The 24706-nt window shown below is 21.1% G+C and overlaps 1 protein-coding gene across 4 annotated transcripts in view; it reads right to left on the reverse strand.

The window, feature by feature from the left end:
• The window catches only part of LOC129618950 (UNC93-like protein), a 47039-nt gene that overhangs the window by 17254 nt on the left and 5079 nt on the right, over positions 1 to 24706 (reverse strand). Inside the window, exons 2-3 of one of the 4 annotated variants that reach the window (XM_055533987.1) lie at positions 17946 to 18232; positions 17856 to 17891 (exon numbers count right to left, since the gene is read on the reverse strand). The exons of 2 other annotated variants lie outside the window; for them this stretch is intronic. The gene's annotated coding sequence lies outside the window, so the exon portion shown is untranslated. Of the gene's footprint in view, positions 1 to 8986; positions 9297 to 17855; positions 17892 to 17945; positions 18233 to 24706 lie in introns of those variants that run through there. One more of the 4 variants, XM_055533986.1, reaches the window with a different exon arrangement.

The following is a 24706-nucleotide window of genomic DNA, read 5'->3' on the forward strand; positions in this document are numbered from 1 at the left end:
TTCAAATAATTGGCTCAAAATTTTTAATGAAAATTAAGATTTTACATAATCTTTCTGCACGATATAGATTTTTCTTTTCCAAAATCTTTAATTCGAATGTTTTTTAAATATTTGCAAGATGTATTGATATTTTTTCAAGAATACATAAAAAAGACTACTTCAGCATGTGTAGTTCTACTTACTTCCGATAAAAGCGTGCCTTTTGTTGAAGAAATCCATCAGAAATTACTTAAAGAATAACCTACTTTCAACCGAAAAATAACAAATTTAACATTATGTGTAGAGTTTTTCTAAAATTTAACAAACTTCGAGAATTCTTGGAATATGAAAGATTGAAAATATCGAAAACTTATGTAAGCATATTAGGCATATTAAATATTATAATATTTCGGTATTCAAATGGAATTTTTTATTAATTAAGAATAAAATTACTCAATTTTAAATCATATTATGACGTTAAAGGTTTTTCTTAACCATTGGTCATCCATTTACTTAATCAAAATAAATATCAAATACAATACAATACAAAAGACCTTAAAATTAAAACAAACTATTTTTGTATACTAGAAATTAGGTCTTTTCATATGAATGGAAATTTTAGGTAAACCAAGATAATGAAGAACAAAGAAAAAATAACAATCCTTGAACTCTTTACAAAATTGTAAAAAATTTCATTAGAATCAAATGTTTTCGTCAATTAATTAAAAAATTATGTTGTTCTTAAAATTTCACTAGAAAAATTACTTGCTATAAATATTATGGAAATTTTTAATTATGATAATAGAAATTTCAATGTTTTGTCACATTATCTATATTTACAACATCATCCATCTTGTTAAGTTCTTAACAAACATTTCCTTTGTTACGAAACATTAGAATAAAATTCTTAATTTTCTATTAAATAAACCCGATAATAAAATTATTAATGATTAATAATTACCCAAGAAGATACAAAAACCAAAAAAAAAAAAGTGTTGACAAAGTAATAAAGTCAAAATTTTACTGGTAACACTTTAATTAATATAGGTTAATCACTTAATAATCTACATACTTAAATAACAAGTAGCTAAAATTTGTTAGACTTTAATTTTTTTGTTTCTATTTTATTCTTTTCATTTGTTAAATATTATAGACATATGACTTATTAAATAAAAATTTAAGTAAGAAACCAATAAAAAAAAACAAAAAGAATATAAAGAAAAAATTACATTTTATCTAATAGAAAAATTAAAATTGAAATTAATGAGTAGCTAGTTAGTTAGCTTGTCTCTAATTTTATTAGATAAGATTTTATAATTAAATTTATTTGGAAAATTTAAATATCTTTTATACACTGTTGTGTGAAGCATAAAAATTAATATCAGTTCGCTTACCGAAACTAGTTATTTTCGGTTTTGACAATCTTTATACAAATTTGTATTGTGAATAAATTGTGAATATATATCGTTAACAGAGCTAGGCTATTTATATGGGAATTCCATTTCTCAAATAGATTTCGTATATACATGATTTATCGTACGTATATGTAGGAATGTAGGAATATTTATATATTGGTTTGAAAGCATTTATTAAAGCTTATTAAATTCAAGTTTACTATTTCAATTATTAATGTATATACATTTATATATACGACATGTGTGTATGTTTGTTTTGATATTAATTATTAAAGTTATTATGACTTTTGATAAATAATAATTTTTTATTATCAAATTTTTATCGTCATTTTTTGATTTACAATATTATTAAATTTAATAATTAAACTATTATATTTTTTCTGTTATTTTAAATTTTAGAATTGATAGTGTTTCGTGCTATTTATAGCAAAATTCTCGTATAATTGTTGAATATATGAGGCGGAAAATAATATTTATTCATAGTGTATGCTCTCAATTTCTCATTATACACTTTGCCATTTTAATTTATATTCGGAATAATTTTGAAATTTTACAAAATTCTATTAATTATTGAGAAGAATTTTCTTAATTTGAAAGAATTTTGTAGGTTTAAAATCCGTACATATTAATAGGTTTGTGTCTTAGATATCAATTATAAATTCAGGAAATCTGTATTTTTAATACGAGTGTTTAGGTTTAAAAATTTTAATTAAAAATATTACACATTCTTTTATATAGTTATAAAATATACAACTAATTTTTTTGACCATAACATTGCTAATTTTGTTAACGTTTAATTATAGAATATATATATATACACAAAAACATAACTGTAAATTAAATTTGACATACTCCATAATACTAATATGCTATTAAATTAATATTGAAAAACCCACTCAAACAAAAATTACACATAATGCGTTTAAAGGTTACCAGAAATTAAAATTTAAATGGTTTAATATTAAAAATTATGTTTAACATTGTCGCCCGAATAACAAATTAAATCGAAAATAGTTTAAAATATTCTGCACGAGTGAATTGATAATTGAAAACCATTGCGTGTTTGTTATGTTTTTTATTGGAATTCTTTATTAAAGTTCGATACTCGATATTTTTTCTTTCATTTTTAAATTTGTTTATGCTTTAGTTTTAAAAATAAAAGTATAGCTGATTAATTTAATATTATATTAACGTAGTAAATGTAGATTAAGTGTTGGTTATTTGTATTTACTTTTTATATATAAGAAAAGTGTTTTTTTTTTCATGGATATTGGTATTAAAAACACAAAAGATAATGTAAATATCTGGCACAATGTAATGTATTTTAAACAGTTTTCTGAAATGTAAATTGAATATACTTAAGTCATATGATTTCAGAAAGGAACTACAATAAATTTAATAAAAATGTTTAAGGGGTCAAGAGCCTGAATTAATTTTATTTTATATAAAATTGAAAAACCATACTTATTTTATCTGAAAAACTCTAAAAATTCACTGAGAGAAAATTCTCTATGAATTTACATAGTAAATTATTTTTTATAAATAATTTTTTATTTTAAATTTTAGTATATATATTTATTTTTAAATATTATTTTTAAGTTATTGTTTTATTTTAAATAGAGGCCGGTTAATTTTATTGATTATATTTTATTGTGTAAATTTTAGAATACGTATATAAAACAAAGTTTATACTTTTTCTGTATCGTTATTACGTCAGTGTAGCACGATGTCAACTCTCTTTATTAACGTTTTGTTTTATATTTATACATATATGTAATTAATATAAATAGCTATTTTAATGGGTTTCGAATTCGCCTTTTATATTTAACAATTTATTTTACTATATAACAAAAATAATAGATATAAGCAATAGACGATATATCAATTTTTTGCTGCTTGAGGTTTCGTTTATCTACTTTTAACACATCGCGCGTGATTGTTGTGATAAATGACAAAACATTTTAATTTCGTTTCCAATATCACAGAGAAGAAACTAACGATTAAAGTAACGTTCGGAATGCAATCAATTTGGCATTTTTGCCCTGTAAATTGAAAGCTGGAAATTTAACGCCTTTAGATACTATTTTCTTTCGATAATAACCAAACCTCTTATATAAAAAATCACCCAAGATTTTGTAATACTATCTCAGAGATATATTTAACCAATAAATTATTATCCATTTTGTCCGTGGTGGTACTAATTATTTAATATATGCACGTATAATGAACATATATACATTTCGTATATAATATTAACACCCAGTATTATAGTAGAAAATTTTAAAATTAAATTAGATTAAATTTCATTAAAGCGTAGCCTACAACAATACAAACGTGTTATGTGCATTAAGTCAACAATATAATTTCTTACTAATATCAAAATAAATACATGTTTCAAAAAAAATAACATAGTATATTAATAAAATAGTTTCTACTCATAGCTATGTAGATATATATACAAATGTATAACAAGAATATAAATAAAAAAATTTTCTATAAATTAACAAAAGAATATGAATGCATCATTCATTTTCTAAAATTCAAACTATATTCATATTTATCCCTCTATATCTACGTTCTATCTAGATATAATAGTAGATACTATTTGTAATGTAATTGCCAATGTTACATAATATGTACAAATTTAATTAAAAAACAATAATATTGTTTACAAGAAAATAACAAAAAAAATTCAAAAAAAAAAATTTATATATATACATAGTTAAGTAGGTGGTTAGATGCATGTTTTATAATATACAAACAGTATACATTATAATACCGTATATTAACGGTTAGTGTATCGTATATTAACGGTTATTTTTTTTATTACATTTTTACATTTTAATATAAGATATTTTTGTTATTATTATTAAATAATTGATTGATCGGGAATTCGGAAGCTTTTGCTGTACGAGCAGTGTGTATATGATTATAAAAGTATAAAAAAGAGAAAAACAGAAAAATTTATACTAGTTGAAAGTAGTTGTATCTGTTTTAAATGGTTTCTTATTTTGCAGAGTTTTTTTAGCGGATTTTTATATATTTTTCTTCTTTTAGTTTTAAGTTTTCTTATATAAAAATTTTTAGAGCGGTAAGAACCAGACTAATCGAGATAAATGTTACTATAATATATTTTATATTTTTTTTTCATGTTACGGCGACACACAAGTCATCATTAATTTTCGATTAAGATTTCGATTAAATTATTTTGCTCCATGTTTCTTATATTTCGTTTTTTTTTTTTTTAATATTGTTTTTTTGTTTTTGTATCTTATATAGAAAGTTTTATCATTAATTATTTTATTGTTTCATTATATGGTAAACTGGGGATTTTCAATAAAAATATTTGTTTGACCACGGAGCTTCTCAAAATTTGTTTTTTATAATTTATTTTTTTCTTATTTTTTTTTTTTGAATTTTATATATGCATACACTACTACAGAAATATGTTACGTACGATATTATCACATTACAAAAGAGAGATTCCAACAATATAAGTTATAAAAATTCGAAACACGGTATTCATAGCTTTTAAATTCATTTCTTGATATGCGAATGCTTTTCGGATTTATAATTCATTCAATCAAACCAAAAATATTAAAATATTTTTCTAAGAAACATTAAGATCAAGAATATTTAATCTTTAATGTATAAAAGTTTCGAAATTTCTTCGTGTTTTTTGAAATTAAATTGAAATTAATGAATTTATTTTCAGAAAACATTTATTATAGAATATTATTGAAATGGGAATTATTAATTTTATTAATTGTTATTAATTCCAATTAAAGGGATCGTAATGTTGACTAAAATTGTAAAAATGATTGAAAATATTTAAATATGTTTTAGGTTCCAGAGATTTATAAATTGTATCAGATTTAAAAATTGCATATAACTATGAATTATGAAATTTAATGACATTTGAATAATTTATTTATATAAGATATAGGTATGGAACCAATACGAGCCTAATTTATTAAAAGTTGCTTAGACAAGAGGAAAGTATAATTAGTAATGCCTTCAATATAACCTTTTTATAAAACATTTTTGAAGAAAAAGAAATACACTCTTATAAATTCTTTGCAAAACACAATTGTACAGGATGTTGCAAAATTTTTTACTTTTAATCATATACATTTGTGCAGAACTTTCAATTGTTAATTTAAATTAATAATACAAGACATAATATTTGTATTACAATTGCTATAGTATTTATACTAAATATTAAAAATTGAATAAAACCATAATTTGTAAGAATTTGTTACAGATTTTAAAATATTGCATGATTTATTATTAGAAGGTAAAAATACTTTATTTTAATACATTTTGTACTTCATTTTAATTAAATTTATAACAACAATAATGGAAATTTAAAAATCTCTGTAATATTTTAAATTAAAATTGCATTTGAGATATTATTTTTAATATCAAAAATATGTTTACTTTTTAAAAAAAAATATATTTAAAATAAATTTTAATAATAAAATAATCTATAAATAATATAACAAAAAGAAATAAACGACGCATTCATATATTTTTTGTATTGAAAATCTTTTACTTTAAAAATCTTATATACATTCATGCACCGCATAGAGTTTGAAATTTATTAGACATATTGACATAAATTTAATATTAAACATGATATCATTTAAAATTACTACAACTTGTAAATGTTTCATAATTGATTGTTTTATATTATACATATATCAAAAAAATGCTATAATATATGACATGCATAAATAAAAGTGGAATATTGCAAAAAGATTTTATAAATTAAAAATTCATCAATCAAATAATAATGATGATTAATGATTATAAACTGTTATAAAATTATTAATATTAATTGTTTTTTCTAAAATCTTTTTAAAATAATAATAATTTCAATTAATTTTAATATATAGTACACAAGTTAAGAAGTGGCTTGACACATTTCTGTCATATGTATAACAATTTATATTAATTATATCAATTTATATTGAATATATTATATAACTATTTAAAATTCTTTGAGTTAAAACCGAAATTTTATTCTTAAATATAAGAATTTTGTTTTCATTGGAAATTTATTTATAAAAAAAATTAAATATCCTTTCAATATTTTCACTGTATAATTATAGAGAAAATGAAGCATCCTTATAGCAACTCTCTGAATAAATTAAAAATATTTAATAATCTTAAAATCTAATTTAAATTAAAACTCATGAAATATTTATATAAAATTAAAAAAAATTCTATTATTAATATTTCAATGACCTATAACTTTACATTTATATATATATATATTTAAAGTATGTGTATAATTTGCATAAAAAGAGAAAATTTTCCTTATTTTTAATTTTATTATTTTAATTTTGAATAAATTATTCATGATGTGTTTCTAACCGATAATGAAATTTTAAAGTAAATATTTTATTTTTTACTCAAAACATGTTTTTCTTATTATTGATGTTGGTAACAATGAAATTTTTGTTCATGATGTTGGCAACAAACCGCTTATATATAATTATTCAGCTGCAATGAATATCCTAAAATATTCTGACGTCGTATATAATTCGTATGTATATAATTAAGAAAATTATTACGTATTAAATAGAAAACAGTTGAGTTAATTTGGTTTGAAATCATGTCGTGAAAAAATTATTATTGAACCCTAACATTGAGATAACAATTTTGCATATCGTAGATTCTGCTTTATTATATAATGCAGGTAACATACTTATACTTGTATATTTGTGTACGCGATTTTAGAAAATGTTAAACACTATAATTGATTTAATTAAAATATTTATGAAAATATTTAATAAACTTTTCTGTTAAGAATGGCCTACAATAATACTAGTAAATAATTATTTAAATATAATTGGGTTATAAATTTTAATTGGAGTACAAAACGAATGAGTAATCTTTAATTTATATTTGCTCGTAATCCAATTTTTCTCATGTCGTTTTCAAATTTGTCAGATTTTCAACAATTTTACAAATATTTATTTTGAATCATAACACAACGTGCAGATTCTTCAAATACACTCAAAATAACTGACACATACATAAATTTACCTACGTACCATAGTTACTATTTATTTAATTTATTGTGCCTTTTTGTTATTAGATATTTTGAAAATAATTTCACAATATTAAAAAATAAAATGTTTAAGAGATTTTTATTCATTTTTTTGTTTAATACGTTATCAATATGTTCAGAAAAACATTCATTCAGATTAATTTTTTTTTTCTACATCATAATATTTATTAATTAACACCATTTTCTTTATTTATACACCTTTTCTATATAGGAATTCCATTATTTCTGTTAATTTATTAAGTTGACAATTTTTGTGTACATACAACGCTTTCTTTAAAATTTAATATGAATTTTTATTTTTCTTGAATATTATTTTTTTTATAAAATAATTATAATATTATAATATGATTTTCATCATGTGTAAAAAAAAAAATATTAAATAATTCTAAAAATAAAGTTGTTTTGATATATAAAATAATTAAGAAATTTTGAAATTAATAAGGGATTATTTGAATATAAGCGTGAGCCATGACTTGTAAGAGAAGAGAGAGAGAGAGGGGACAAACAAAAAATTTCTGAAGTAAAAGATATTTTTCTTTGTTAAAATGTTGAATTAGTTCAAAATGTCAATGGAATAAGATTTAAATGTACTCAAAACAGATACTAAAAGAAATCTCAAGAAAACATTCTTTAAAAATCATTGAATAATAAAATTAACATGAAATTTCTCAAATAAATTTTACTTTAGAAAATTGAGATATAAATAAATTTTTTCTTTTCATAAATTGTTGAGCGAAAATTGATGTTTTATTCATTAAATTTAATGTTGATTAAATAAAACATAAAGGATAATTGGAATTTATTACGCAATACAAAATAAAACATTTTTTATTGTCCAATTTCTGCTATTTATCCTTTGGCTTACCAAATGCCATAACAAGGACAAATAATTCGTTGCAACAAATTTAATTCTTTAAAATATTTTATAATAGCGTTAAAATATACGAGTATATGTTGTATTACTGTGATTTTTAATAATATGAAAATTCCGTTATAAACCATAAATAATATTCCATTGCATTGCCCGGGATACACAAATACATACATATTTGTTGATTGCGTTACACAAGTTTAAAATTTAAAGCGCAATAGCTTAAGTAATTACTAATTACTTAATACAATAAGTTTAAGTGATTATCCACTTAATTTAACAAAAAAAAATATTTTTTTGAATTTATAGTTTTAAATGAAGTTTTAATATTTATTAAAAATCTTTATCCTAGTAAAATATGTAAATTCACTTAAACTATTAATTAAAAAACACTAAATTAATTAAAAATTAATGCATACTTTAAAAATTAAAATGAATTTTATTACAATTTATGAACGAAATATTTGCAATTTATTTGATATAATTAAAAATTTTTAATATAACAATAATTTTTTGTCAAAAACTCAATTCTGTTCATCATCATTTTTATGGAAATTTTTAAGCCAAAATAAAAATCGTCAATTATTATCAAATCAAAAAATTGAAAAATTATTAATAAATAAATAAAAAATTGAAACTTACCTTTTAAATTTAAATAAAATTTGATGATTCTATAATGATGATATTTAATTTTTATTTTTTTTAAATATCTTATTTAATATTCGATTAAAAATGAATTCTTTTTCTCGTATAGAATATTATTTTAAAAAATTATTTAATTTTTTATATTAATTATATTATTATAAAAAATATGCCTCAAAAATTTTATTTATTTTTATTTATTAATTTTAGAATTTTAATATAAAATAATACAAATATTATATAATAGAGTATAAGATATTAAATTAGGGCAAAAAAAAATTCGTTTAATACCACACACGTAAACTTAATTATCCAGTTTACATTTCCGCAAGTAAAATTAAATAAATATTTTAAGAAAGAAAAAAAAAATTTAAATAAAATTTGTTCGAAATTAAAAATTTAATAATTTTTTTTGTGTCTTTTAATACTTTTTATATATAAATATATAAATATTTTTTTTGTGTTTTTATAAATTTAATTTTTAAGTCTTTTCATTTAAATTTTAAAATTTTTTTGTCTTATTTAATCAAAAAGTTTTAATTTTCTTTCTGTTAAAAATTTACTTGCATGCATTCACGATAATTAGTTTTTCTATAATTTTTTTATTTTAAAAAATTTTTAATTTATTTTTTATGTTTCTGTTTATGTTATTTTTGAATTTCAAATGAACTCTGCTAAATAATTGTAAAAATTTAATTTTAATAATTGTTAATTTTTTTGTTTTTTAAATTAAAGAATTTTTCTCTTTCGATTTATTGTTCTGATATTTTGTTTCGTTATTCTTTGCAAGTTAAAATATTGAAAAAAAAAATTTCATTTCACAAATAATTGCTTTATTTTTTTTTATACTGTGTTACAATATTATGAGCTTATTATTGTTGATTTAGGTAAGTAAATAGCAAAAATTGCATTTATTAACAATAGTAATGAATATTATAAAGTGCACGAATTACAAATTAAAAATGAAAAGAGAAAATATTATTTTTTTTGCCCCCGAATTATCATTAAGGTAAAAAATGAATTAAAAAAAATATTTGTAATCTTCTTTTTTTTTTATTAAAAGTGCAAAAAAAAATTTTTTTTTTTTGTTAATTTCCTTTATTAAATGGAAAAATGATTCGCATGTAAATTAAAGTTATTCTTACACATATACATATATTGTATGTGTGTGTTGGTGTATGTATGTTGGAAAATTATATAATTATTTTTTTTTATTGTTTGTTTTTTAGTATCACACTTGTTAAATTTTCTTTATAACTTTTATTTAAAATATTTTTTTTTTATATTTTAATGTTAATAATTTCTTATTTTTTTTATTAATTCTTTAAAAAACAATGTAATGCTTTTGTATGAAAAAAAAATTTAATGTTAACCGTTCGAGTATAAAATACAGAATGAACTCTTTTTAATGCTATCCTTTCAATATATATAAATGTTAAATTATTTTTTATTTTTCTTATTATTCATACGAAAATTTTATATACAAGAAAAAAAAAATGATAAAAAATAATAAGCGACAAAAATTGTATTGACAGAAAATGTAATAAAAAAATAAAAAAGCATATAAAATAATGAAATTTTAACTGATTTTTCCAAAAGCAACGTTAGTATAAATTCTATTACGGTATTTGTGTGATCAACAATCCCCAATACATATATTTAATTCATAAAAGCTCATTATCAGTTTTATATATGTATGTAGTAGCTGGTGTATTTGGAATTACTATATAAGAAGTATATCATTTAAATCTATATAAATACATATAAGAAATTGGGATGAAAAACTGTTAAAATTGCAGTTAAAATATAAATAGAAAAATAAAGAACAAGAAAGAAAAGAAAAAGCTCTCTTTTACTACTACTGTTTGTATACAAATACATTCTCGTATATATTTACTTATACATACATATATACGTAACTAATTGTAAAGGAAAAATTATTAATAGTATTGCCAGATTAGTTTGGATTTGTGTAGATGTTACTTGAATAAAGAGTAAAGATTTGTGTTATAATCATCGAATTAAATGATTTTTTTTCTCTGTGTTTTTTAATTAAAAATACACGAGTATACGCAGACTATATATGAATTTTAATTTCAAATTTACTTAGGGGCAAATAGAGTACCCTAGATTCCAAAGGAAATTTAGCGAAATAAAGAATATTAGAAAACGGTTTTTCCATATTTCCATAGATGTATAAAACATACATGTAGGAAAGATTCAAAAATAACTTAATTCTGAGAAAAAATTAATACAATACACAATATTAGAATGTCGAACTTATTAATAATGTAATTTAATAGAATTTAATAGAATGCGATGTAGTACTTCCTTCAAAAACGTGCAACAGAAAATTTCCCGCTATTTATTTTTATACTACTTATGCATAACTACTCTTAATTACTCATAATTTTTTTCAACTATTAATATATAAAGTATATTTCAAGTATATATTTACAAAATTATAACAAAAAAATTAATCTGATAATATTTTGTAATATTTAAAAGTTTCTCTAAGTTTACTAATCTTTTGTTATGTAATCTTGTTAATACAAATCTATTGATTATTTTTATGAGTTTGTAATATTGTTTTTTTGTGCTATTTGATAAAGGTTTAAACGATTTGCATTCTATTATTTTCAACTTCTACGTAGGAGAAAATTTGATTTATTTTTACGAATTTTACGAAAGCACGAACTCTTAAGTATGTCTTACAATACAAGAATGTGGAATCAAATTCTTTAAAAATAATAAACTGATTCAAATATATCATATAATTAATTTACATAGAATAATTTTTCGTATAAATAAAAAAATAAATTAAATATGCAACTAGCATAAAAGACTAGACTATATTTAAATTATAAACACTTTAAAAATTCGCACTTAATTTTAAACAAATTTTAGCACATTTTTAAATCGAATCTATATGTATTTTTTAAGTAGACCTGATAATTAGATTTTTAAAGATTTTCATATTTGTTTGTCAAATTTTGTTTAAAATCTACGATTTTAATCTTTTTTTTTTATTTAATTTTCCAAGAAATAAATTTTCCATTCTCAGTATTTTCTCTCTATGACAAGCCGAGATTATAAACATATGCAACTACAATTTGTTTATATAGCCAAAAAATATTATAATTGAATGTTTATTAATATAATAATTGAAAGGGGGAACTAGAAAAATAGCACAAAAGAGCCAAAAAATATTTTATGGTGTTTCATTGTTGGTGATTTTTTAATTTTATCTACGAAATTTTAGAAAACAGTAAAAAGCAAATAAACTCTAGTGACTGCGACTTTTTGAGTATCAAGATTAACATTTTATTAAGTCACCATTTTGTTATGAATACTGTCATCATATTTCAAATTCAACAAAAATCTAGTGGAAGCATATAAGCAAACAAATGTATGGAATTCATACTTGCTGCAAATTCTTACGGAATTGCTGTAGATTCTCATGGAATTTTTCCGAAAATAATCAATTTTGTCAGGTGTAACTAAGTTCCTTTAACAAATTTAGATAAGTTGAATTTAGAATAAGTGCCGTACTTTTTCTTGACGTTATTGACCAAATTTAGTAGTATTAATATTCAACTTAAAGATTTACAGTTATTTTATAATAATAATAACTAATTTCAAATAGAATGGAAACTATTATGTTACGTCACATTTGATTAGTAAATTGTTTTTGTAATATTTCATTTTAAATTTAACATTATAGCAGCCCATAAATTGTATTTGCATTAGAATACATATACAAATGTTAAATAACCATTCTAAATGGTATACTTAATTGCATTTTATATCAACAAATACATAAATTATGTGATCATAAAAATTAAATTTCAAACTAATTCAATTTTTAATAAGCTTTTAAAAAAATTTGGTTTCATTAAGTTCACTCTATGATGAAAATTCAAATTTTAAGCTTCGATTTTTATTATAACTTTATTTCAAATTATTACAATTATAAAATGCTCTTATTACGGTATTTACGATTTGGTTTTTTAAATAAATTAATTTTTAAGACATTTTATTGCTTAAAAACAATAAGCCTGTGTAACAAAATTTTAAACTTGATTTGTTTTCGTGATTTAAGAAATAGAAGAATCTAGAAGCACAAAATATTCCATTAAAATTCTAAGGAATTTTTAAAATATTTTTAAAACTTTTAAGGAACATACAATAAATTTGTGAAATACGAGTGGTTTTTTAAATTTAAATTATCTAATTTAAATATAACATATTTTGCATACTTCTTGGGGCTGAATAAGGTGTTACAAAATTATAACAGGAAAAAATGTTAAACATGATTTTTATTTTCAACTTCAACATAATTCAACCAACAATTTCAACATAATTCAACATAAAACGACTACACAATTTCAAATATTCTAACAAAAACTGTTAAAATAAATTAAGAGTAAATCTCTAAATTTATTTTTTATTTCTAATAAATAAAAATAAATAAATAAATATACAAATATGTATGTCATTACTTATCATAGAAAATAATTTGGAAGTACAAAACATACAAAAACCATACAATTGGCCAATGATAATTTAAAATTTTTAATATTAAAACAATATTAAATGTTAAATAAGTCTGACAGACCGATTAAAATCTATACATGTGATGTTGCAGTAATTTTGTATAATTATTTGTTTTTTTTATTAATTGTTTCCTGGGTGACAAATAAAAAGTAAAAATTTATAATTTTTCACAATGAATATATGTATTTATGTGTATTTATTCATCTATATCTCAACTACACCAACGCATACACACATGCATTATATAAAGAGTTACTTATATACAATAGTTACGTTAATTTTTAAAACAGTAGCATTTTTGCTACTTCATAATGAATTAAACAGTAAATTGTACACATATTTTCACAGATGTATAAACTTTAAAATTTACGAACATTATATTGAATCATGCACATACACTCATACATACATACCTATATTTATAATATATAACAATATAAGTTTTGAAGCTTTTTGTTAAGCTTACCTACCGTTATTATTATTTATGTTATCAAAGCAGATCTGACAGCAGATTATTTGATTAACTGAGAAAATTTTTTATGTGTGTGATTAGTGAGAAGTTGTAAATACGTCATAAAATACATAAAAAAAAATAATAACCAAAAAAAAACAAGTAAATTATAACAGAAAATAAAATAAAAATTAATATTTTATTAAATTACTATTTTAAATCAAGAAAAAATAAAAATTTTTAATTTCAAATAAAAAATTAAGAAGAAAATTTTTGTGGTCAGTAGAGGGCAATGCTCAACGCTGCGTTACTAAAATAAACAAAAGTTTGCAAAAATTCTGTTATTGTTTTTTGATTTTCATCAAAGCAGCTTTAATTTGTAGAGTGTTTTCTAACGCAGGTATATATCATATATATATATTTAAGAATGTATGTATATAATTTAGAATGTTCATTCAAAGAAATGTCAAAACAAGTATAAATAAAACAAGTTTTGATACTAAAAGTTTTATTCACAATTATTTATTTATTTTTATATTAAAAATATGCCATATATCAGAAGGTATGTATGTATGTCATCTTGCATAAAAACAAATTTTTTATCATTCCTTAAACAGTTTTTGGTCTGCAAAACTATGAAATTCTATTAAAACTGATGATGACTAATATGATTTAGAAAATAAGAACAAGTTATTGAATCCATCTTATGTGTTTTATTAATTTTTTCCAGTTTTATCTAAATATGTAGATCATCACATATACAGACGAACACATTCTTATCTACATCTAATACGCAAGCAAAACATAAAAATGTAGGATAGGTTTAAATATTTGAAATTATACTCTGTGTGTGATCTCTGATGAATTTTTGCGTCAAAACGATGCACGAAAAATTTTTAATTTGACGCATAAAGCTTTTACCAAATTTGTTTTTCTAAAATTTTTAATCAATATTTACGTATGTATATAAAATAAATTATTTTTTTCAAAAAGTTTGTCAACAATTCTGAATATGACGTATATTTATATCCAAGCTTTATGTTGTATTTGCTAAAAGTGAATTTTGTTCTTTGGTTTTGAAATGCTATTTTCTTATCAAAGAAGTCGTTGTATATTAAATATATAAAAGTTGTACATATAGTTATATCTTAATTGATTAACATAATGTTAGTATTAGAATACACAATTATCCAGGTTGCAAAAAAACTATACTGCTGATTTTATTGCATATAATGATGTAGGTACATTCTAAATGTTTATAATTATACGAATTGTGTTTTAAATTTATATTATATGCATGCCACTAAACTAACAATTGGTTTGCTGATAATAATTGGCATTCCGCACTGTCGAGTTTTGAGTCGCTGTACCCATACTTGGTCATATTGCCGTTTATGCCTGCCCATCAGTCCTAAAAATAACTGAACAACTAATTCATCTAAACGCGTCAGAAACACAAAATTTTATTAAAGCATTTATATTATAAAAAAAGCGGTTCAACTTTAGCTAACATCCATGAAATATTCAAGCAGTTAGATTTGCTACGAACTGTATAACAAAACTATAACTAACATTTAAAAATTATTCGATTTATCGAATGCAGGTGTCTGTTATAATACAACACTTAAATAATGCAAAGAGTATCAAAGATTCAACACGATTATCTCTGCCTATTTTAATTTTTACATATATGTATGTAAAAAACAATTCAATTGTAACTACGAAATAAATTGGGAACAAATTACCAGAATTTTTATTTAAATAAAAAAAACTTTATTTACCCGAAGAGCATAATTGCGTGCAAATCTTTGAAATAACAAAAGTTACTACAAAAGTACACAATATATTTGAAACTACAATATATACATAAGTTCATTTCCGTTATTTGTATCAACAATAGTTAATTTGAAAAATTAAAATTTTTTGACAGAGAAATGGAAAAATTTCTTATTAAAATTGAAACAAGATCTAACCCATAATTTCTAGTAACAATTTAGGAATATCAAGAGTTTTAAGTGTGCGATAATTTAATGTTAAGTCATTAAATTAATCGCAAAAACAAATTTACTTTACCAATTTTAATAACATTATTAGTCTTCCAAAGAGTTTATCCAGCACAAACTTAATAAAACCAAAAACAAGACAATAAAATAAAAACGCGTACATAATATTGCATGCGAATATTAATTGTTTCTTTTTTTTTGTGTGATTCATATATCACTCTTCCACACTTAATTGTTTTAAACTTCACCATGAACTTAAAATACAATAAAATTTTAAAACCAAACATATTTTGCGAAAATATACAAATTTCATTAAAATTTATTTAAAGGAAATAAACTGTCCTTGAAAAATTTATTAAAAACAAAACAACGACTGTTACAAAATTAATGTACATTTCAATATTCAATAATATAACATAAAAATATTCTGATAAATCGAATATACACGAAAACAATTTGCATACATAAACACAAACATCATCATCGGAATCATAGAATCGAATTTTAATAATCGAATAACATCAATAAAATTCATTTAGAATTCCCATAACAAAAATTATTTAAAAATTATTAAAATTGCTATAGTTGTTGATCAAACGTCATTTTGAACCAATAGAAAGACCTTCAGAACGGTCACCCACAAAAATATTAGTATTTAAAATGAATATAAAAACTGTTCTCGAATTTTTTTTTTAAAATAAAAATTTTTTCTTTTCAATTATTTCCTCAATAAAATATTAAGGCTCACAACAAATTATTAGTCATTAGATTTGATAATGACATTGCAAGAAATGAAAATTCTTTATTTCTTGAGAAAATTTATGTATGTATGTATGTATTTAAACCAGATTTATCCTGATAAGTGTGACAGTTTAAAGAAGCGAGTAATAATTTCAATTATAATTCAATTTAAGTATACAATTTTTTAATCATTTGATTACAGCATATACATACATACATAATTTATTTTTTTTTTTTGCTAAACATGATTAACATGAGCATTTTCAAATTTTAATTGAAAGCAAATTGTTCCTAGAAAATTTAATTTTCATTCAAAATTTCGTATATTTTTTCAAAAAGTGTTTGACATATTCAAATATTTCAAATTAATTCTGATGATCATTAAATTTTATTTCGCAAATTAAATTGCCTATATTGATAAAATGCTATGAGTTTGAATGATATTCTTTTGCAGGAGTGTTATATGAAATATTATATAAATTAGAAACTCTTGAAATTATTAAAATATATTGTGATTGTTACATATTTAGACCTTTAAATGATTATTAAGGTTTTTGAAATTAAAAAGAGGATTAACTTTCTTTATTATGATCAATTTAACCTGTCAGTTTATGATGGCATAAGCAGGCATGAGTTATTCAAAAATTAGTTTACAATATGCTGTTGAGCCTTAATGTGCAGATGATATTTTATTATAAAAATTGATTTAATAGTCATAAAATTTTAATTCGACGCCAGTGTGTTAACATTCATATATACTAAACCAACAATCATTATTAAACATTTAAGTTCTATAAATTTTTTTAGAAAAAACTTAATCATAGTATCAGAAGAAAATTTTGATAAGTTGATAATGATGATGCAATTATGGTAATCTACTATCAGTAGACGTTAATTGTTTAATTGTCGTAAAAATAAGAACTAAAATCATACCATATAACGTCATAAGTCATAAAAACAATAGCGAAATGATTTATAAAGAAAATTAATTTTTTTTACATTTTTCACTTTCAAAATACATGATGATTTATTTTCTAATTATAAGGTTAATTATATGAGAACAAACAATGAGAAAAACAGAAAGAAAAAATGATCTATTATTTAATTTTCGTCTTACCATCTTAGTTTGAGTTTAGATTTTAAGATATTCAATCTGAAAAATTATGCAAATTGTTAAAAACCTTAAAAATATTTTCAACAAACTTACCAATTTTACAAAATTCGGAGAAAAATCTCAGTTGAGAAATTGGAAAACTCAAAAAATTTCAATACATTTTAAATATTGTTTTAAAAACAATTTATTGGAAATCAAAATTGTGTACCAAAACCCAAATCGGTGATTTATTCGGCAATGCAATCTCAATTCCCAAAATAGCACAAATTTTAAATTAAGATAATTATGCTCCCGCAAATATTAGAAACCGCAATCATAAAAATTGCATATCTAAGGCCGAAATTTTTTAAAAAGATCTCATTTCGGCAGCAAGTTGAAAGCTGAAATTAATTAAAAATCTTAAAGAGAAGCTAGGATTTTTTTTTTATGGATAATAATTTTTTTAGTTTAAGTTCAATATACATATGGAATACTGTTATTATATAAACGGTAATTAAAATGATTTTAATTTCACATATATACAGATATTATGCTCCCTATTATTTCGTATCATAACTATTAACATTAAAACACCTAAGATACAAAAGAAAAATTATCATTACAACTTACATTGAATTTCGTAGAAAGGTACATAGGAAAAAGATAAGATTTTATATTGTATATGAAAAATGGAAAATAATTATTAACAGTATTTAGTAGTATTTTACGTCAGTTATGTATACTAAAAGAGTGACACTTATTTATACATTCATATAGAAATAGAGAGTGATGACACCAAATAAAGTGTATTGCTGTATATGTACAGTAATCGAAAAAAATTTTTCTAGAAATTTTATAATAGAGAGGAACTGATAAACTATTTGATTTTTTAATGAATTCTGCCTATCGCTCCGTTGTCAGGACTAAAACTTTTAAAAGTTTTTCTTTGAAAACAGGCACATACATAAATATCTTATTTCAGTTATTGATCCTAGCTATTCTGATTTGAACATAAGAAGTTTTGTGTAGAATGACTTAATAATAAGAATCTGTTATTCATCTAGATTATTAATCATGTTTAACAATACAATTACTTTAAAAAAAATAGTTTGACTGGAATTAAAATTTCTGCAAATATCAAATCAATTACTCAACAGACAGAGAGAAAAAATTTTACTAAAATTATTATTTTAAATTATTCTTTAAATAAAATCTTCATATACTAAATGTCAGATATATATCATTCTTATTCATATAATATGCGGTCTCATACAATATACAACATACATCTTTCAAAATATTTGAACAATTTTAGAAAATTATAATTTAATTTTATACAAATATTTGTACAAATGTTTCTACAAATAAAATACAATTTTATTTATTGATGAATTATAATTAAAATAATAAAACATTTTCCAGACTATCGCATAATTAATTTAAAATCTATCGTATATGACAATATTTACTTAGTTATAGCATCATATTTGGTGTCATCATTTATGTTAATAACGTTAAACTAGTCAATTTAAATTAAATAAATTTGCATAAATTGAATTAAATCAATTTGTCAATTACATTTGATCCGGATACTATTAAATTTATGTGTGTGGTCTTTAAATTGAATAATTTAATGTAGATCAATAGAAATTTGCAAAGTAATTGAAGAATTTTTTATTCCTGAGTATTTGTTTTATAGAAATCTTAAATTTAATAGAAAATAATAGAATTTGGGGGAAAACAACTTGCTCGAACAAATTAATTTTATTATTTAATTGAACTCTATATGAAATTTTAAGCTGAAATATAAAATTTTTCCAAAGAATTGATCAAGTACGCAATCAAACAGAAAAATTTGTTTAGAAATCGTGTTCTTCTGTTACAAATTGCAAACATATTCACACATAACTAAAATATTTTTATAAAAATTATTCAATTCTGAAATCTATAATATTTTAATTAATTTTTGCACATAATAATTTTCTTTATAGTTTATTAATTAGATTTTAATATTGTCTATTAATAAGAAAATTTGTCTAGATTTCATGAATTTTGTAAATATTTATCAACATATTTAAGCGGATATAAACTTGAACAAAAAAAAACATTTTTTTCCTGTAATTATAAAAAAAATTTTATGCAAATTTTTTTGATTTTTAAAAACCCCTGTACATTATAAATTAAAAATATTATATTGATATATAATATTATGCACATACGTACGTTTGTGTGTACACTTTTATTATTAACATAGATATTTTTACGTTTTATCCAGATTCTAAATATGTAGCTTAAAATACTGGTAATAAATATTGCAATAAAATTATTATTTATATAAAAAAATCGATAAGTTTTCATATTATTTAAATTATATGAATAAATCTAGGGCAATTAGAGGAAATTAATTACCAGCAATTTATATTTTGTATATGAAAATCTATAACGTAAAATTAAATTTCTAATAAAATTTCTATACCAGTTCTATGAAATTTTCTACCGAAAATTACAATTCAATGTACAAAAGCGTTTTCAAATGTGTCATTGAGGAATTGAAATCCCTCAAATGACACAGTTTTCTTTTAAAATAAAGAGCTACTTTTTAGCTATTCATTGCGTATTAATTTTTTTAATTCGCTTAATAATTATGTCTTTAAAGGCGATACAATATTTTGTGGAAACCAAAAATTTGGTCTCGAAACTGGTATTTTGGGGGTTAATAATTCATTTATCACCGCCCTCCCTCAACAGGAACGATTTTTTTCATAAAATTTTTCCACCTTTCTGCGAGATTATTCCACGTTACATCGTTCACCTTGTACAATCTTGAAAGCTTGAAATTCACAAGTCTATTAGAAAAAAATATGCAATTTTTAACAATAATTGCCCGAGACACATACAAATTATCAAAAAAATATCAATAAAACAAAAATTGAAAAATCCAATCAATATATATGTATATATATATATATATATATATATATTATAAAACTATTAATACAAATTAAATAGCCATGAAATATGCGTTTATTAAAATATTTATGCATATCACTGGAAACAATATTAATAAATCATTAAAAGCAAATGTTATTTATAATATTGATTTTAGTATACCGGTTTATCACTCTTAAGAAAGCTGAAATAAAATAGATTTTAAGCTATATACATATACTATTATGTTTCAGTTCGGGTAAGAATTAATTAAATTAATATTGTATTAATTACGACGTTGCATTAAAAGTAGATTATGTTGTAGTGAAACATTTTAAATGGAAAATCACCTTTATAATATAGAATAATATGCAAATTAATTTAATAAGATTGGAGAAGATTCTTATTTCCTTGATTATAAAGTTCAAGGTTGTTATTAAAATCAAATTTATTCATGAATTTTATGAAATTTAATGCAAATTACTTTTTCTTTATATAATTTAATGGCATTATTGGTTATTGCTTTTTTAAAAAATTTTCAAATATTAAAAAATTTCAATTTTTCATTTCGATTTGTTAAGATCACTAACGAAGATTCCTTAGTTTCATACATGAGAAATAGTTGTTAAAGTAGAATTGTTGAAATAAGTTTCTCAATAATTAATTGGTTACATGCAAATATTTTTGCTTTTCCAAAGATTTTATGTAAAAATGACAGCAATCTTTCATATTTTTAATTTTGTTACAAAATGTAACGTCTTTGTTAAAGAATTTCTTTTTCATTTTCTGAGACACTCAGCATTATATCCATTATTCGTTATATAGTAATAAATTCAATTATTTTCAAAAAATATGCAAAACTTCTTTATTTTTCTCATATAATCTTAACGATAAAATTTTGGTTTTAGCTTCTGCAGTCTCTAAAAACTTAATTTTGTTAATGTTTGGAATAAAAATCAAATATTTAGATGAAAGATTGTGTAATTCAATTCAAAATTCAATTGAAATTTTTATAGTATAAATATAATGAGACAAAAAAATTGTTGATATTAAATTACGTAAATTTATCAAAAAACCATTAATGGTAAATGAGATATTGCTCTTTGTTCAACAATCAAAAACTAGAAAATTGTTAAATGTAAATGATGAAAAATTTCCAAAAATCATTTATAATTCTTTAAAACTAAATTAACATTTAGATTAAATTAACAATGAGAACCCAGATTATGTATAATTCTAATAATTGCCCTTTACAACGTAAATAAACTATATAAATCTATTGCCTTTTATAACAAATCAATTAGAAGTAATAAGAACATTTAGCACGTTTAATTTAGTTTGCAAAATTTTATGAATGAATTTAAATATTATTTTTTTCTTTAATATTTACATTTTAATTTAAATCATAATACAAGTATACTACGTAAATTTATTCGCTTCATTGTGAAAAATTTTAAACAAACATACGTAATAGGTTACAAATATTCTTTACATAATGTATATTTATGTACATGTATATGTACATATTGTGTAATAATTAATTTCCTATTATTAACAATTTAATTATCTCCCATCATTTTATAGCACGCCGAGCAAAAAAAGAAAAAGAATATTACAAAATTATTTATCACCTCATCACCGGACACCGTCAACGACACTCTGCTCTTATGTACATTTTAAATGGATTTAAATACATATTTACAAAATCAATTTACACATAATGTAATATTTCATATTAATAAAGGCTGTTAGTAAATAAGTGTACGTTAAAAAAAAAAGAAGGCAGATTTATTTAATTAATTTAATAATTTAGAAAAAAAATATAATGCTGATTTTTATCAAAAATCATAGATGTAGTTTTTTGTTCGTTAGTCCTTCATATTAACTGAAAATAATTGGTTTATATGTTAACTTTTTATGTGCACATTGTATGTATATTAAGTTAGTACTTTAAAATATGATCTTGAAAATTACATGCATATAAAATAATCAAAACATTTAGTCTATTTCTTTTCAATTTTAAAATGCTGTATTTGAACAGTAAATATTAATATTTTCAAGCGCGATTACACTAATTTTTACTTCAAAATTAAAATTAAATTGATATACTTGAAATTGTTAAAGACTAAAAGTTGGTACTGTATAACAGTCTATTATTATATACATTTTCTTACAAAAAGTAAAGGCGTCAATTTAAAAATTAACATTTTTGTTTTTGTTTTCAATGTATGAACTATAAAAGTATATTTACTGCAATTAATATAGTAGTTAGGGTGATTATATGCTTGAAATGCTGTATACTCTTAAGTAAAAAGCATTTACTCATATTTTATTATTCACGTACATATACGCCGCGTAAACAATCAAAATTCAAATGCATTCTATACTTACTTATATTTTTATCAATATTGTGAAATTTGACGTTATGCAAGTTTAAATGATCTTAAATCACTATAACATTTTTATCTTTTCTTTTTCGTCAACATAAAATAAGGCAATCGAGTACAATATTAATAAAATATAAATTTCAAAAAGAAGACTGCATGTAACATCTAATGTAATTAATACTTAGTAATCATGTAGATTACGGTATAAAGCAATGTGAAGAGCAATTTTATCGGCAATTTCTTCATACCTCTTTAGCTCAGTTGGTCCAGTGTCCTCCTAGAAAGCGGTAGGTCACTGGTTCGATTCCAGTTCGAAGAGAAAAACTTCGTTCCCTTGTTTAGGTCACCGATCTCTTCTGCAGATGCATGAAGAAATTTCCATTAGTTATTCATTTTGAGCTTGTACAAATAAAAATTTTAATTTTCTTAACCAAATCCCGAACACATACCACAACTCAATCATTAAAATTACTCAAAAAATCATTAATCTAATGCCAATCATTAAAATTACTCAAAAACTATAAAATACTATAGTCAATTTGTTAAGCGATTTTACCACTACCTTTTTAAATAAAATTTAGTTAAATCTAGTTTAAAATTTTAATTTCTTCTTTATTTTTCATTTAAAATTCGATGGAAAATTACCTTTTTAAATTCAAATAAAACTACGATAATTAATTAAAATAACTAAATCACGATCTTAAAATGATATTGTTGTAGGTATTCCAAAGTAAAAAAGAGTAAAATTCCATCCCTTTTTTCATATTATAAAATTGACTTAATAATCAATAAAAATATTCTAATTAATTTTTCAAATAAAATTTTCATTTTGATAATATAAGATTATTTATTATAAATTATTATGCTAATAATGAAATATACTTAAGTAAATTAGAAATAATTAAATAAATATTAGAAAGAATTATAAATTTTTGGTTTTGGACTAGAATTTGATTAAAAAATTATTGCCAACTTCCGAATTTTTTTTGTTAGTATTTTAATATAAGCATTATAAAGGACCGTCTCTATATATCAATTTCTTTAGGGAATAATATCTTTAAAATCATGCATAATATGTATTTTAAATATTGAATTTCTAATGAACATCGTCCAAAATATTGATTAACACCAGTAAATTTAGCAAATATAATTAAATTACTTTTAAAAAAAAATAAATATTATTCAGTATTTTGCAAAAATTAATAAAAAATTAGAATTGAACCGAATAGACTAATAGGATGAGATGACAAATAAATCAAATTTATATTAAATTACTATGTATACAAATAATTTCAAAATATTTTATTAATTTAAGATTTTAATTAATTAATTGAGTTTTGGACTTAGATTTTTCTTTTCATAATAATTATTACCGGTATATTGATATAATATTAGAATGTATAGCACCTTTTTTAATTGTATTTCAATTATTACATACTTAAATTATGCATGAAAATTTTACTAATAATTATTTGCGAAATTAAAGAAATTATGTATTATTAAATATAGAAAATTTAACGATTCCTAAAATTTCTATGATGATATTAATTTCTAAATAAA

Source organism: Condylostylus longicornis, unplaced genomic scaffold (assembly GCF_029603195.1).
Source record: "Condylostylus longicornis isolate FDR11 unplaced genomic scaffold, ASM2960319v2 ptg000010l, whole genome shotgun sequence".
Lineage (NCBI taxonomy): Eukaryota > Metazoa > Arthropoda > Insecta > Diptera > Dolichopodidae > Condylostylus > Condylostylus longicornis.